The following is a 17,230-nucleotide window of genomic DNA, read 5'->3' as shown; positions in this document are numbered from 1 at the left end:
ATGCAAATTTCTCTTGAAGACAATGAAAAATGGAAATTTCAGTTTCAGTTTCCCCTTTTCTATGGAATTGCCAGCACCAAACACTTACACAAATGCAGAACATTGTATCTTACTTAGAGACAATATAGGCAGAATATTATTAACATGGACAATGAAATATAGGAATTAAACCTTCAAGGATAAGTAGCATTTGGAGTATTGAGAAGGTAAAGGATAAGAAGAATATATTTTAAATGAGTAAAATTCCAGGATTAGGCCAGAGCATGGCCTAATGAATGTGTGGGTGAATCTCTTTAAGGGAAGTAATTAAAGAATGTTTAGGATTAAAGTAAGATGTAAAGTTAAAAAGAGGATACAAAATGATGTAATAGATGTATAGATATATGATGATATATGATAAATATATAATAGATGGATATATGATAAACAAAATGTAGTAAATTATTAATAGCAAAATCTAGTTATTGGTATATGGGTGCTACTATAAAATCCTTTAACTTTTCTCTGTGCTTGATACTTTTATAGTAAAATATTTTAAAATTTACATGTATACAGTAATTTAGCTATGTACCAGTACATTACAAAGAAAGAGAAAAGGAAATGGCCTGAATGACTGTTTGTGGTATGAAGAAAGTTAGGCATATTTATCATCCTTGGTTTTTATACTCCAAGAACATTTAAAAAGTAAATGCAAAAGATGTTTTAACTAAGTTTGATCTAAAAATAATGAATTTCTAATCTAAAGGTACGAGTGGAAAGATGTTGACATTTGCTATCTGTATGAATTTGGATAAATTACTTAGTCTTAAATTCTCCAAACCTCAGTTTCCTTTTTAGTAAACTGTGATTAACCGTGGTACCAACTTCCTAAGGTCATGATGAGGATTGACTGAATTAATACAGATGAAGTACATAAAATAAGGCCTACCACCTGGTAAAAATCAGCTAATCTTTTTAGGAAATAGACTTTAAAAAAATATTTTATCAATAGGTCCCATCCTACCTTCAGTATTGTGTTTATTTAGTAGGTTATATACTATTTAATGCCTGAAACCAAATGACCTGTTTGTTTGTTTGTTTTAATGAACCGTATTTTTTCCCTAAAGCTTATTAAATAAGAGCTTGGAAAAGAGACTCCAAAGTGACAACAAAAGTTATGATACAGGCATAGCAGCTCTCTTGGAGGAAGTCAGAAGTAGTATTAATGTTAAGTTTTCCACCGAGCACTCTTTGAGCCTGCTGGTTTATAGAACAAAACAGACTTCTGGAGCTGTTGGCCGATTAGCACTCCCCGGGGAGAGAACTTGATCAGGAATGAGAACGCTATATAGAAAAGCAAAGCACAGAGAAAAGAGGTGTCTCTTGAGGTTCAGTGGATGATTTTTGTTCTGTCATTGATTTCTTCACCTTGAACGATGGTTACAGTCTGTATAAATTCAGCACAGTACTCTCCATGCAGTTGTTTATAGCTCCAACTTTCAGACTTTTCATTACAGGAGGTTCATTTTCTCTTTCTTGGCTACATTTAGCACTGAGATGATAAATAGCTCTTTTGGAGCCGGAGGAGGTTCTGAGATTATAAATTGTAGTTTAAGTACATATCCTATCTTCTCCTGAGCCCAAAAGGAAAGGATATGGATGAGTCCTGCTCCATTTGCTCCTTTTAAATAAACATGCAAAATACAATCATGGGCTATGTTTATGGATTACTTTACAAGTTATTCCCTGGCTATGAAATCCTAAGACATATATACCCCAAATATATAAATCACCAGACTATGCTATGGGCCTGAATTTGCCTAAGTCCTTATTTGGCTTCTTGAAACTAGAAATTCAGGGCCTGTCTGCCAGGATGGGAAAAAAAGGAAGGGGAAGACAAACCTATGTGCACTGTGGTGCTTGGTTCCATTCTTGCCGCAGATTGGACTCTTGCTGGCGATAGTATGGCAGTAAGATTGCATTGCCATCTAGAGAATTGTGCCTATTCCAATTATTCCAAACCTTACAGTATATAGATGGGTTTATACTATTACCAATATCTGAATGCTTCTTAGCCAAATCAATCTGCATGAGCATAACCTTTCTCCATCATTTTCTGATTTCATGGCATTTGGTCGTTTTAAAGACACCTATGGTGCTTCCTCCATTCCTGTAGACCTTGTGATTAGTAGTGATTCATATGTAGTAAATATTAAATAATTCAATATTTTGTTAAAATTTAAATAAAGGCATCTTGAGTGAATGAATAAATGAACAAATGAGAGAATTAATAACTGAGTTTTTTTTCAACATTTTCTAGAATATGGACTTTTCTGATGACTCAGCAACCATTATTTTATATAAAAATATTTTTGGAATACTGATCATAGAAGTGATTTTGTAACCTATTTATAAGTTACATCTGCCTATTTATTTTTAGTAACAATTTCCCCACATTTAAATGAAATATATGCCCACAACAAAAAATTAAACAATATCAAAATACTTTAAAGTGACAATTATGCACATTTCTTATCACTCACAAATGAGCACAGATAGTAACATTTTATGACACTTCCATAATCTTTTTTCTATAACACACAACACACAGAGGCACACAGAAACGTTTTCTGTTTGTTTGTTTGTTTTAGAGAAAAGGTCTTACCCTGTCATCTAGGCTGCCTATAACGCTATCATAGCTCACTGTAACCTCAAACTCCTAGGCTCCACTGATTCTTCTGCCTCAGCCTCCCCAGTAGCTGGAACTGCAGGTGTCCACTGCCATGCCTGGCTAATTCTTTTGACAGAATCTTGCTGTGTTGCTCAGGCTGGTCTTGAACACCAGGGTTCAAGCAATCCTCGTACCTTGGCCTTTCAAAGTGCTGTGATTATAGGTGTTCTAATTATTTGCTATCTTTTCTTAGATGGGGAAGGGTATTTTCTTGAGAGCTATCTTTTAAAATTAAAAGTATAATTGAAATGCTTTTAGTCAAAATCCTACACATATCAAGAATATATTCATGAAGGTAGAATTTCTATGTACTTTTTGCTCTAAGAACATTTGTTACTTTTGAGTCTGAATAGTGTGAACAACCTAATTCACTTATGCTGAAAATCTTAACACCAGCATTAAAGATTTAAAATGCAATTGTTACAAGCACAAAATTTAGCATTAAAACTACCCTATGAGGACTATTTATTTTATTATCTTGGAGATGTACACTATATTTACCCACATGGTTATTGCCACCACATAATTGCAGCTTTTAGAGTTGGTATATATTAAAAGTCTGAGCTCTTAACATCCAAAATGTCTTTTACGTTTCACTATGTCTAGATGACATTTATACATTCTTCCAGGCCTTGACAACTGCCTGGAAGCAGTAGCCATTTGGAAATAGTCACAGTAATTCTGTTTGTTGTAATTCAGTATTAGATAGAACTGGGCTGGTAGACTAAGTTCTGAATCCTGGGATTCATTGTTCTCTGTGTGTGTGTGTGTGTGTGTGTGAGAGAGAGTGTGTGTGTGTGTGTGACAGAGAGAGAGAGAGAGAGAGATAAAGGAAAGGAGCAAGGGACTGAAGGAGAATATGAAAAATAAATAAATTTAATTCCTTCTTTCTTGAATCACTTTTGCTCCCTTGGTGATCCTATACATGTGTCTATTTTTTCTCATCTTTATTTTGTTCACATCTTCCTTTCATTTACTCCTATCCTTCTATTCCCATGTAACTTTATTATTTGGGTTATTATAATGTATCTAGACCTCACCTCTGATCTATGTCTTTTTTACCTCAGCAATTTATTTCCCTATTGTTCTATCAACCTTATTGTTCTTAAGAGACAATAAACTATGATAATTTTTCAGAAATAATTTTGTTTTCTTCCTCATATCTTCTAATGTTGAGACTATTTCTCTGTTTTCTTCCATCCCTATCCCTCAGTCTCATAGGTTTATTTCTCATTTCCAATCCAGTGATTTCAAAACCTGTACAACAAACCAACTCAGCAGACTTTGGCGACTTGAGGAGATTCCACAAGACAGATTTCTCCGATGATTGTGTTCCACCAAGTTCTACCACGAAGTTATCTGAGTGATCCTGTTGAACATTGTCCCATGTACCAGTCCCTGCTCTTTCCCTTTGCATGTTGTTGGTTTTGAGCTCATCGTCTTATTAGTGGTTATTAAGAGCTGAGTCTCTGAGGTCTTGGCATCATCTTTGATTGAGGCTCCTTCCTTGGATATTATGGCCATGGCCAACCTGTCTTTCTCTCAGTCTCTCACTCTTCCTCAACAACTCAACACTCCTCTCTCCCTCTCCCCCCTCCCTTCCCTTCTTCTCCCCATCTCCCCTTTTTTCTCCTCTTCTCTCCTTTCTTACCATTTTCAGTGTACCTCACAGCAGTTTAACTTGCCTAAGAAGTAAAGCATAGGTGCATAATATGATAAGGGGGCTCATTGTACGCTAAATGAGGGGAGATACCGATTCCTGGAGGGCTGTATATCCTGTCAGATACAACTTGGTAGGTTTTAAAACATTCTCCTTATGCTGGAGAGGCTGTGGGCACTCTAAAAAAGTGTCAGCAACCCTTTTTTCAGTACCTCAGGCAATCTTTTTAGTCTACCTCTGCTGCGATTTCAAACTTGGTTTGCTGTTATTATATTGCCCTTTGCTTCTATTGTCTGCATTCATGTGTTGCCTTTTTGCCTAGATATTCTTATTAAATATTTTGTTAATGATTAGTTTGATTCATCATTACAGGGTCACCATGAGACATTGTCTCTGGCTTTTCCTCAGCTTCACATTCTACCCACTGAGGTCAATATCATTACAATGCTTAAATACAGCTGTAGCTCCCAGAATCCACTCCAAGGTTAGACTCATCCAGTTAACCATGAAGAATATTCAGACAGTCTATGACATGAACCTTAATGGATGGTCATCTGTTAGCTACTATGATTGCATTGAATAAAGAAACAATTAGCAATGAAGGAGTGTCATTAATAATTTAGACTTTGGAATCAGACAAACCTAGATCTGCTGACAAGATTTGCCATTAAAAGCAGTGTGACTTTGAAAAAGTTTATGTAACTACTTTGAGTTTCAGTATAAAATGGACATGATAACAGCACCAACCTCAGGCTTATTATAAGCATTCAGATGCTATAGGTAAAGAATTTAGTGCATTGCCAAGAATATAAAAAGTGCTTAATAAATTATTCTTATCGTCTTTATTTTACTGGTAAGTGGAAATTCTAGGGCAAAGTGATCTATGAATGCATTTTTTCCACTAAATATTAAAATCTTTAGGTAGATTTTATTTTCCCAAACCTCTTTTATGATGGTCTAGATATTGTCACATAAAGTGATATAAACAATCAAAACAACAAAAACATGAACAGATATATAATATCCTGAAAATGGAAGCCATTCAACTTGTATATATTCAAAATTTATATTCCACAGATTGGAGATATTGAGACATCCATAAGTATGGACTTTATTACTGCCACCTGGAATTGTGAAGCCTCACCTGTAAGAGATAGATGATAATCAAACAAAAATCATAAAAGTTTAAGAGAATCTAGGGAATGCTGAACTAAAAGGAGGAACATAGCCATAAAATAAAACATTAATGCTTACTTCAGGCAGATCATTTTCATTCTATTTCTCCTTCAATGTAAAGCCTCCTAATTCTGTGAAATTTCATGTGCATCCCTTTGTACTTTTTGAAATTTGACATTGCATTGCATGGGGAATTGTATGTAATTCCTGCAATCCTAAATTAATTTCCTGATTTTTCCAAAAGGAAATCTCCTCTTGTGCTCATTGACCTAAAAATTAAGTGGTGGTAAGATAATAGCACCTCCCAGGGTATGCTTCACATGCAGTGTCTTAGTGCGATGTTGATGTTATCCAAAGAGGCTAAATAATAGGCTATTCTCCATGGCCCTCAACTGCCAGGCTTCTGAATATGCTGAGTCAAGACACTTGGGTTACAGAGGCAAATAGAACTAATTTAGGGGACAATTTCCTGTGCTCCCACTTAGTCCTGCTTAGAATTATAGAATCCTGCATTCATAAGGGTTTTTAGCAAGTATCAAGTTTAGCATTTCATAAAGTGTTTCCCAGAGTAATGTTATCATCCCAAGAGATGGCAATATGAAAAAAGAGAAAGAAATTCTGTGTTTAAATCAGTTTGTTAAATATTATCTTTCATTGTGGTAGTCTTAGAATGTTTATTATGTTAAGTAGATTGTGAGGGAATGATAAGGAAAGGAGAAGAAGAAAGGCAAGAAAAGGAGAAAGGAAGGGGAGGGGAGGGAAGGAGGGAGGGAGGGAAGAAGGGAGGAAGGAAGGAAGGAAAGGAAGGAAGGAAGGAAGGAAATAAATATTTGTCAAACTTGATTATGTTAGCATCTTCTAATGCACAAGCATTATACAGAATGGTTTGGGAAATACCAGTGTGATTCCAGCACTTCACTTTACAGATAAAGGAAAGGTGCCACTTCAAGACAAAAACGTGTCACTTTAATACAAATCAGAGTACAGTTTTAAGTTGTTAAACATTAACCTGAATTGGCAAGAGCACAAGGAGAGCTCATCTTCCTGTTTGGCATCACAACAGCTGGTGCTGGTAGTTCTTTCATTCTCCCTGCTCATGTTTTTTCCCCCTCCACCTAATGTTACATACAGCTTCATGCAGCTTTTCCTGTCCCTAGAGACACTTGATACCAAATTGCCTTTGTCTTCATAATGGTGAATAGCAGCCCAGAATTCCCATTTTCATGCCATGGACTGATATGAAACCTAATCTTATTGACCACTCCCCACTCTTCCTTTCAGACAATGTGAACACTAATAGGAACAGACTGTAATGACACAGTCACTTATTTTTTTTAACCTGTTGCCGTTTACTTACAATGAATATAGCATTCTGTCTTTCTGTGTGTTTCCCAATAATAGTGCTAATATTTAGGAATTACTTGTTTGTAATCTTGTTTTCAAATATGAGCTGGGACTGGGCATGGTCGTTCATGCCTGTAATCCCAATGCCAAGGTGTCAGGATTGCTTGTGGTCAGGAGTTTGAGACCAGCCTAGGGAACATAGCAAGATCTTATCTCTCTATATATACATGCATCCAAAGTGTTTCCTTACTGTGTCTCCATTTAAGAATCTGAACATGCCTAATGTTTGGTAGAGAGGACCAGTGGCAATTCCCTATTGTGGTTAAAGGGAAAATTATATGTTTAGTTCTCCTGAAGATTCAGTTTCTTTAGGCCTTTACCAGCGAGATTGTGTAAGTGACAAAGTAAAGCACTTACACTACATCTCTCATTCAGCCTGGCAATTATGTCACCCTGGAAGATGCCCAGTCCTGATCTCATTCTCATGCACCAAGACCCCTCTTTTATGCTGCAGATTCCTAGGTCTATCTTCTTCTACTGCAGGATATCCCTTACTACCTCCATCAACAGTCAGTGTGGCTTTCAGGTCATGGCAGAAGGAAAAGGCAACAATCTTCCTAATCCACATGCAAGCAGACACTCCCATGCATCAATAGTAAACTAGCCTCACAGAAAAGAGAGAAAATCTGTGACTACTTGAAAAGTATGTCAAAGTAAAGATTTTTCCCTTCCCTTTCATTGACAATCCAATATGGTAGTATATTCTTATTCTCTGTCTCCTTCTATCTGACTCTGTTTCTCTTTGCCTGTCTATCTCTGTTGGCTTTTCTGTCCTCAAAACATTCTCTCTCTTTCTCTCTCTCTCTCATTTTGACTCCATGACTGTTTCTGTTTTTGTCTCCCTCCTTTCACAGTTTCCTCCTTCTCTCCCTATATTTATTGATTTCTTTTTGTCTATAACTTCATGGGTCTTCTGTGTCCTTCTCACTTTCTTTCTCTATCTTTGTCCCTCTTTTGCCAATTCCCTCAGTTGATTCACAGTTTTTGACATCGGTTGTGTATGAGTCATTAGAGTCCCAGGTATGGGGTAAGCAATTATGAGCAAGGCAATTTCCCTTGGTCCAGCCTTAGTTATTTTAAATCTTAATCTAAATCTCGTATAACTCACCACAGTGATGTTACTGGAGGTGGAAAGTGGTATCTCCACCCTGGCCTGAAAGAGGATTGTTTATACTCAAGTTCCTAGAAACACCAGTTTTTGTTTTTAAGTCAATATTTGATAGTCATTCTCAAAATTCTTGTCCTTGTACCATGGGAGTTCCCAAGATCCTTTTGAGCCATGTGCTAGGTGAAAACTATTTTTAAGATAAGACAAAGGTATTATTTGTTTCATCATTGTGTTAACAATTTCCATGATGGTGCAAAGGCAATGGTAGATAAAATTTCCAGAATCTTAGCACAATTCAATATGGCAACGCCAGACTGTTAGTAGCAGTCACTGTATTTTCCACCGTCATTTCCTTAAAATAATCAAGCAAAAAAACCAAAAAGGCAGGTCAGTTAACAATGTCCTTTATGAAGTAGTATGCATTATTTTTTATAACTTGTTCTCTGAATAAACACCATCTTAATATCCTTTGTGATGAAATGTGAAGTATGCATAAAGCAATTTTGCCGCAAACTGAAGTATGATGTTTTCTTGAACAAAAAAACACTTCTGTAATTGAGTTGTACACTGAACTAGCTACTTTTTCATTTAACATCATTTTAACATAAAAGTGTAACTAATAGTCAAAGCTATTGAGGCTTATGGTATTTGGCATATATTTCTCAAAAATAAATTGATCTTGTAACTTAAGGAAAGTAACTATTTTGTATTTGTATTTGTTGCTAGTGATCGAATTTCAGCTTTGAAGTAAAGGTTAAAATTTTGAAAATTCTTTGTGCCACCATAGGTGTAATACTTCCCAATACTTTAAAATCATTCTGATAAGATTAGCTGTAATTTTAACAGGAATACTTTTTAGTATTTTCTGTATGTTAATAATTTGATTATGCATAATTTACTGAACCAATATTTTCTAGGTCACCAATGTATGATGACCAAGCAGTCATAGATAAAGATCCATTCACATTAAGAGATAGCCAGTGGATTTTAATATAATAATATGAAAAGTTACTGGATGTGGTTTTAGATTTTATATTGTAACTGATCTTTTAGAAACTACTTCTCATAAAATGTTGCTATGCTATCAAAGACGTATTCTACAATAAGTTTAAAAGCAGTAAAAATCTCTTTCTTTTTTCCAAAAATACATGTCTATATCAGACTAGATTTTCTTCATAGGTTTCCATCAAAATATTATATCATACAGGTTGAATGAAGAATGAATAAGGCTATTTTCCATTAAGTCAGATTTTAAGGAAATTTACAAAAATATAGACAGTCTCACTCTCCTCCCTAATTTTTTGTTTTAGAAAATATAATTATCTTTCATAAAAATGTGTCATTTATGTTATTGTTTTATGGGTTTATTTTTATTTTTAAATTAATATTGTCATAATAATTAACTGATAACCAATGACAATTGTTAAAAGTTTTTCTCAGCTTTCATTTCTAATGTGATAAATGAAAATTTATATACATAAATGAATGCTCTTCATTTTAAAGAGTATATATAGACCCTGACTCCTAAACGTTTAAGCATTGATTTAAGACAACTTTCTAACTCCTCATACCCATTTACCTTAATTGAAGTTCCCAGAAAAATATCTGAGTAGTAATGATGCTCAAAGAATTTCAAAGAATCTCAGTATTAATGATAAATGTTCAATTCAATCATGCCTCTCTTTTACTTTGAACCAGTAGTCTCAGATCAAACATATGTACCCCAATATTTAACTCTTGTAGAGTGAGTACATTCCTCATTAGTATTCATTATGGCCAGTCATTGTTTATCCCATGATGATGCTGGAAATGTCATTTCTATACCCAGTAAACATTTGGAGAGTTATTCTGTGCCAATACCAGACATTGTGCATACATTTTACATACATCTTTTATTTCAATCCTTAAAAGAATACTATGAAGGTAGTGATTTGAATCAGTAATGGGTAACTTGTCACTGCATAACAAACCACCTCAAAACTTAATGACTTAAAACAAGTATTGTTTTATTTGCTTTTAATTCTGTTGGCATGCACTTTGATCTGAGGCTCAGCTTGGTGGCGCTTCTACTTATCTCTCCTGGAACATTCATGCAGCTACAGTCATCTGGCAGCTCCACTGAATCTGGATGGTCTAACGTGGCTACTTCTATGTCTGACGTTGGTGCTGCCTATCAGTGGGCCATAGGTCTTGAACAGGCCAATGTGGTTTTCTCCTGTGGTGGCGGAAGAGTTCTAGGAGGGCAAGAGGAGAAGATGCAAGTCCTCGCAGGTTCTAGGCTCATAAGTCACATTCCTCTACATTTTAGTGGCCAAGCAAATCACTAGACAAGCTTAGATTTAAGAGAATGGATAAATTTTAGCTTCGAAAGATGAAAATGGAAAAATTTCATTGCAAAGAGAGTATGTACAGAGATGGCAGGAATTATTGCAGCCATTTTGAAAGCTGTATATCACAGTGTCATTAAATCCATTTTATAGATGAAAAAACTAAGAAATAGAACAACTAGAAAGTAGTGAGGTTGAAATTTGAGCACTTGTCTTTGTGTTGCCAAAACACATACCCTTAACCGTTAAAATGTTTAGATGGATAGATATTGAACCCATGATTTTAACTCTTTAAGAGTAAGGGTTGATGAGGCTTTGGTTCTCCTGCCATCTTTGTTTCTTTCCTGTACCAAGTGGCCACTGAGCATCTATCTCTGCTGCTACCTACTTTGTGGGTCTCTATGCCCCATAAGTGTGTGGGTGGATGGGTCTCCATCCACACACTTCTCTGAAAAATGTGTTTGAGAACTAATATCAGAGACCCTTTATAATAATCACCATTCGGACTGGTGTGAGATGGTATCTCATTGTGGTTTTGATTTGCATTTCTGTAATGATTGTGATGTTGAGCATTTTTCCATGTGTTTGGCCGTGTAAATGTCTTCTTTTGATAAGTGTCTGTTCATATCCTTTACCCCATACTTGTTGTTTTAACAAGGAAATTTTAATATAAAGGATGGATTAAACATTTGTTGGAGAGCTGGAAGAGGAAAAAGAGGTCCCTGAGATTATACAGAGAGTAGTCTCAGGAAGCATCTCCACCCTCAGGGCTTGGGGAACAAAATGAAAAGCTGGGGCACTGGGAGCTTGGGGGACTTTGTAGATCTCTGTATCACACTTCTCAGAAGTGTTGCTATGCAGCCAGTATTGGTATCTCAGGAGCTCATAGGAGAGGCCTCGGGAACTCAAACTCAAGAACTCTTAGGACGGGATACAAGCCACCTGGGGATGGCACCTCTGTCAGGTCAGAATAAGCTGGTTCTGGGAGAATTTGAAAAATCTGTAGGCAGAAATGACTGCCACTGACAGGGTGCAGGATGATTGCTAAACAATGCTGACAGCAAGGTAACAGGAAAAAATAAGCCCCTTTCTCCCTTTCTTCACCCCCACAGCCTGTCTCCAGTGCCCTCCCAACCCCCAATGCAGAATCTAAGGAAGCCAGCTGGCAAAGGAAAGTGGTGTGCAGAGTCCTAAACCCAAAATCTCAAAGCAGAATATAGAAATACAGGTTTAGTTTTAGGTCTTATGTTTAAGTCTTTAATCCATCTAGGGTTAATTTTTGTATAAGGTGTAAGGATGGGGTCCAGCTTCAGTTTTCTGCATATGGCTAGCCAATTTTCCCGACACCATTTATTAAATAGGGAATCCTTCTCCATTGCTTGTTTGTGTCAGGTTTGTCAAAGATCAGCTGGTCGTAGATGTGTGGCGTTGTTTCTGAGGTCTCTGTTATGTTTCATTGGTCTATGTATCTGTTTTGGTTACTGGAGCCTTGTAGCATAGTTTGAAGTCAGGTAGCATGATGCCTCCAACTTTGTTCTTTTTGCTTAGGACTGTCTTGCCTATATGAACACTTTTTTTGTTCCATATGAAATTTAAAGTAGTTTTGTCTGTGAAGAAAGTCAATGGTAGCTTGATGGGGATAGCATGAATCTATAAATTACTATGGGCAGTATGACCATTTTCACGAATTGATTCTTCCTATCCGTTAACATGGAATATTTTTCTATTTGTTTGTGTCCTCTCTTATTTCCTTGAGCAATGGTTTGTAGTTCTCCTTGAAGAGGTCCTTCACATCCCTGTATTTTATTTTCTTTGTAGCAATTTTGAATGAGAGTTCACTCATGATTTGGCTTTCTATTATTGGTGTATAGGAATGCTTGTGACTTTTGCACATTGATTTTCTATCCTGAGACTTTGCTGAAATTGCTTATCAGCTTAAGGAGATTTGGGGCTGAGACGATGGGGTTTTCTAAATATACAATCATGTCATCTGCAAACAGAGACAATTTGACTTCCTCTCTTCCTATTTGAATGCCTTTTATTTCTTTCTCTTGCCTGATTGCCCTGGCCAGAACTTCCAATGTTATGTTGAATAGGAGTGGTGACAGAAGGCATCCTTGTCTTGTGCTGGTTTTCAAAGGAAATGCTTCCAGTTTTTGCCCATTCAGTATGATATTGGCTGTGGGTTTGTCACAAATAGCTCTTATTGTTTTGAGATACGTTCCATGAATACCTTGTTTATTGAGCGTTCTTAGCATGAAAGGGTGTTGAATTTTATCGAAGGTTTTTTCTGCATCTATTGAGATAATCATGTGCTTTTTGTCATTGGTTTATGTGATGGATTATGTTTATTGATTTACATATATTGAACCAGCCTTGCATCTAGGGATGAAGCCGACTTGTTCGTGGTGGATAAACTTTTCAATGTGCTGCTGGATTCAGTTTGCCAGTATTTTATTGAGGATTTTCGCATCAATGTTCATCAGGGATATTGGCCTGAAATGTTCTTTTTTCTTGTTGTGTCTCTGCCAGGTTTTGGTATCCAGATCATACTGGCCTCATAAAATGAGTTAGGGAGGAGTCCCTCTTTTTCTATTGCTTGGAATAATTTCAGAAGGAATGATACCAGCTCCTCTTTGTACCTCTGATAGAATTTGGCTGTGAATCCATCTGGTCCTGGGCTTTTTTTGATTGGTAGGCTATTAATTATTATCTGAATTTCAGAACTTGTTATTGATCTATTCAGGGATTCAACTTCTTCCTGGTTTAGTCTTGGGAGGGTGTATGTGTTCAGGAATTTATCCGTTTCTTCTAGATTTTCTACTTTATTTGCGTAGAAGTGTTTATAGTATTCTCTGATGGTAGTTTGTATCTCTGTGGGATCAGTGGTGATATCCCCTTTATTATTTTTTATTGTGTCTATTTGATTCTGCTCTCTTTTCTTCTTTATTTGTCTGGCTAGTGGTCTATTTTGTTAATCTTTTAAAAAACCCAGCTCCTGGATTTATTGATTTTTGAGGGGTTTTTCATGTCTCTATCTCCTTCAGTTCTGGTCTGATCTTAGTTATTTCTTGTCTTCTGCTAGCTTTTGAATTAGTTTGCTCTTGCTTCTCTAGTTCTTTTAATTGTGATATTAGGGTGTCGATTTTAGATATTTGCCACTTTCTCTTGTGGGCATTTAATGCTATAAATTTCCCTCTAAACACTGCTGTAGGTTTGGGGCTAAGAGACAATAACTTAAAAAAACAAATTTCTTACTCAGCTTCTATTGAAGGGGAAATAGAAGCAACTTTCATTGTTCAGTCTGTACCTGAAGTGAACCGATAAGAGGAATTGAGATGTCAGTATTATTTAATGGGCCCAGTGGACTCTTTTGAATATCTAACTTTTAGGATGAGAGATCTACTTGTGCCATCTAGTACCGTTGTAATTACTATATTTGTAAAAATAGAAATCCAGGAAGGCACTAAGAGAGTGAAGCAACAGAATTTATTTTAAAGTGACTATTTTTAAATTGACGACTATGACATGTCTCCTTGAGCTTGAGATGTTTTACACAATCAGGTTTCAGTATTTTCAATACTGCGATTTGCATAACCAAGATTTATTTCATTATTTTATAGAAGATTCTATTGTAATGAAACCAAAACAGCTATTAAAGGGTATAGACCTAGGCTGACGAATAAATGTGATTTCATTGTAGTTTATGTGATTGCAGTATAATTTCCTGCAATAAATTTGACTTTTAAGTGGTGTGTGTATGTTCATGTACATATATGTGTGTGTGTGTGTGTGTGTGTGAGTCTTCTAAGAATATTGTCAGAAAATTGCTCAAATTTGGCAACAGAGCAAAATACCTGGCAAATTTATAAATGAGGATTTAGCTTGCAAAATTATCAACGCTAGAATATATAGGTACAGAGTAATATATTTTATACTAATGTGATGAATGGAAATAGATAAATGTGTTTCAATATTATGGTTCTTATTCATTCAACTTTTAGACATTCACAAGCATCTTAAAAAGAGAAAAGCTATATATTAAAATGACTTTTCTTTCTCTAACACATTATAACTTGATTGCATTCCTCCTTTTTCTCATCATCTATATGCTATTTCTGATATTTAGTTGATTTTTAACATATATTTAAGAATACTCATTGATTTATTAAAACACATATAATAAAATGCATTACCTGAAAATGCAAGCAGTAGTGTCATTAAGGATGGGTACATCAAATTGGATTGGAAGTACACATTTTTTTAAATAGTTAGAGCAAAACCAGCAAGATGGAGTAAGATGTGGAATTTTAGATGAGCACTACTGAAAGAAGCTGGATTTTTATTTTCCATGTTCCCAAGAGTTTCTGTTTCATTTCGTCTAGGAAATCCACTGGAGATGGTTTCAAGATATAGGATCCTTATATGTGAGGTATCCCAAATGAAGTTGGAGCATCCATGTTGAAATTGCTTCATGTTGTGGTAAGAGAAAGTTATTCTTAATATGTTGACCCTTTAAGAATGGAATGAGAATTTCATACTATATATACATATTTTATATATATATTATATATAAAGGAAATTTATATATAATATGTATATTATATACCAATATACAGACATGCGTGTATTTGTGTATGTATGAGTTTTCTTCTTATGAGCAGATAATGAAATAAAAAATACAGATTTTTGTAACCCAGTCTACAAGTTTGAGATTCAACAAAAAGTCTTTATTATTTTGCAGTGATTATTTTCTGGCTCCTGAAGTGGAGTAGGGCACAATAGCAGACTCAAATTTGTTCTTAACTTCTCACTATGTGTATGTACATTATATTAGTCAATAAGTTACCATAACAGCCTTAAGAGGTAGGTATTATTATCCACAGAGTAAAGATGTGGAAACAGAAGTTCAGAGAAATTAAAACCTCATCCAAATTCATTAAACTAGCAAATGGCTCAAGAGTGATTTGACTGCAAAATCTACTCTATCACTGTCATGCTGCCTCCTTGGATGAATATTTAAAATATAAGCCACTATTTTGTTATAGCACTATCTGTGAGGATTTGTAATTAAAGAAATGTTTATCTGAAACATTCCATTCAGCACAATGGAAATTTAAGCTCAAATATGCATTTTTTTTTTTTTTTTGTTACATAGAAGACATTTGTTTGAGGAAATTTCAGATTTCTGGTTGAAACCTTTAGAATTCCAGTATGCATTTAGGATATTAGTTTGTAAATGACAGAACACAGGTTCTTTTGTTCCTGGGACTCAGCAGTACCATTAGAATTAGTTGTTTTAGGTAGCCTACCTGAAAAAGTTCAAACCAGTCTATCCTGGTGATCATGAACCACATATGTCCTCTGTCTCTGTGAGTCAGATTTGTTTGGGTTATTCAACAGTGATGCCTTGGAAGTCTGTAAAGCATTCTCTCTGTGGTAGTCATGCCTGTAGTCTTGCCTCTGAATTAGTAACAGCACCATTTCTGTGGGAGCAGATACCATGTCTGTTGCTGAAGATTACATTTTTACTTTCTATGTTATAAAATGGGGAGAAAGGAAAGCCAACTCTCAGTTTGAGATTCAGAGGAGCAGTCTTCAATTATCTCCAGGTTTCAATGTGTGGTTTCACTTTTTTATAGGAAAAAGCCTATAAAATTAGTGAATGCCTGGAAGATATTAGACTAGACTCTCCGACATCAATAAAGACAGACTTCTTCCAGAGCACCATGGGAAAGGAATCTGGGCAATTCTTTACTAAAGCTATTTTTTATTATTTCCATTCTGAGAACACCTGCATAAATGTCTATGTCACTCCTATGCTATATTACTTTTCAATTCAAGCATCTTTAAAAAAATTTACAGAAGCTCCTAACCAAACATTTCCAAATTCCCACTTGATGTCCAGCTTTGGATTGATTTTAAAAGTTTTTTAAAAATATAATTCTCTCTGTGTAGGGGCACAATTCTTCCTGCTTTTTCTCTGTAATAACCCTATATTTGCTTCTGTCTTACCTACTTTGAGATAGTGATTAAGTTACTAAACATCTTTTAGCCTCAGAATTCTCATTATAATATGAGATTCATAACAGTCAGATTGCTTACATTTTGAAGATTACAAAGCATATGTGTAAATCACCTACTGCTTAGAACGTTGCTGGCGATCTTTCATATTAGCTATATATCTAGATCTACAAATAGGTTTGATGACATGCAAGTGCCCCAGATATTTATGAGGAACTTCTTGGAATATTCCAGAATAAGGACAAAATTCGTTCAGAAGATTGGTGTGACTCACGAGGTTGGCGGAGAGGAGGTGAAAGGAAGCCTCATCTTGATCAGAAGTATCTAACCAGGAAAATAAGCATTTTATGCATTTATTACCATGCCAGAAGCAATAGATCTTTACCTTAGGTTTGTTCGTATCACCTGTGTGACAATGTTCCTTTATCACAAGACTTTTAAACATTTGCTTCTCTAGGCCAACAGTTCTCAAGATTTAAAGTGTTTATAACCACCTGGAAAGCATATTAAATACAGAGGGTAGCAGATGCTATTTGAGGGATTCTGCTTCAGTAAGATAGGTTGAGTTCTAAGAATTTGCATTTTAAACATGATTATTCAGAACCAGAGCAATTCTGGTATACCCCACTAACTGCCATATTTTCATCTTGAAGATTAAAGTTTTACAGTCTATTTGGAAGTTTTATTGTTGGAGATAGAATTGAACAATTTTATTATGTAACTGTTAAGAGAGATAGCTAAGAATAAGACAAGATTTAATAATAGTTCTCTACACTTATTAGGCAGTAGAGTAACTCTGTACAGAATTTGATTCCACGTAC

The 17,230-nt window shown here is 35.5% G+C and overlaps 1 protein-coding gene across 3 annotated transcripts in view; it reads left to right on the top strand.

The window, feature by feature from the left end:
• The window catches only part of LINGO2 (leucine rich repeat and Ig domain containing 2), a 1,182,276-nt gene that overhangs the window by 247,036 nt on the left and 918,010 nt on the right, over positions 1-17,230 (top strand). For 2 of the 3 annotated variants that reach the window (XM_031654834.1, XM_031654835.1), the window contains exon 2: positions 14,771-14,867. The exons of the other annotated variant lie outside the window; for it this stretch is intronic. The gene's annotated coding sequence lies outside the window, so the exon portion shown is untranslated. The remainder of the gene's footprint in view (positions 1-14,770; positions 14,868-17,230) is intronic. 3 annotated transcript variants of the gene reach the window in all.

The sequence above is a fragment of the Papio anubis genome, chromosome 13 (assembly GCF_008728515.1).
Source record: "Papio anubis isolate 15944 chromosome 13, Panubis1.0, whole genome shotgun sequence".
Taxonomy (NCBI): Eukaryota; Metazoa; Chordata; class Mammalia; order Primates; family Cercopithecidae; genus Papio; species Papio anubis.
The sequence above is the reverse complement of the archived record's forward strand: the minus strand, read 5'-3'. Positions and strand labels throughout refer to the sequence as shown.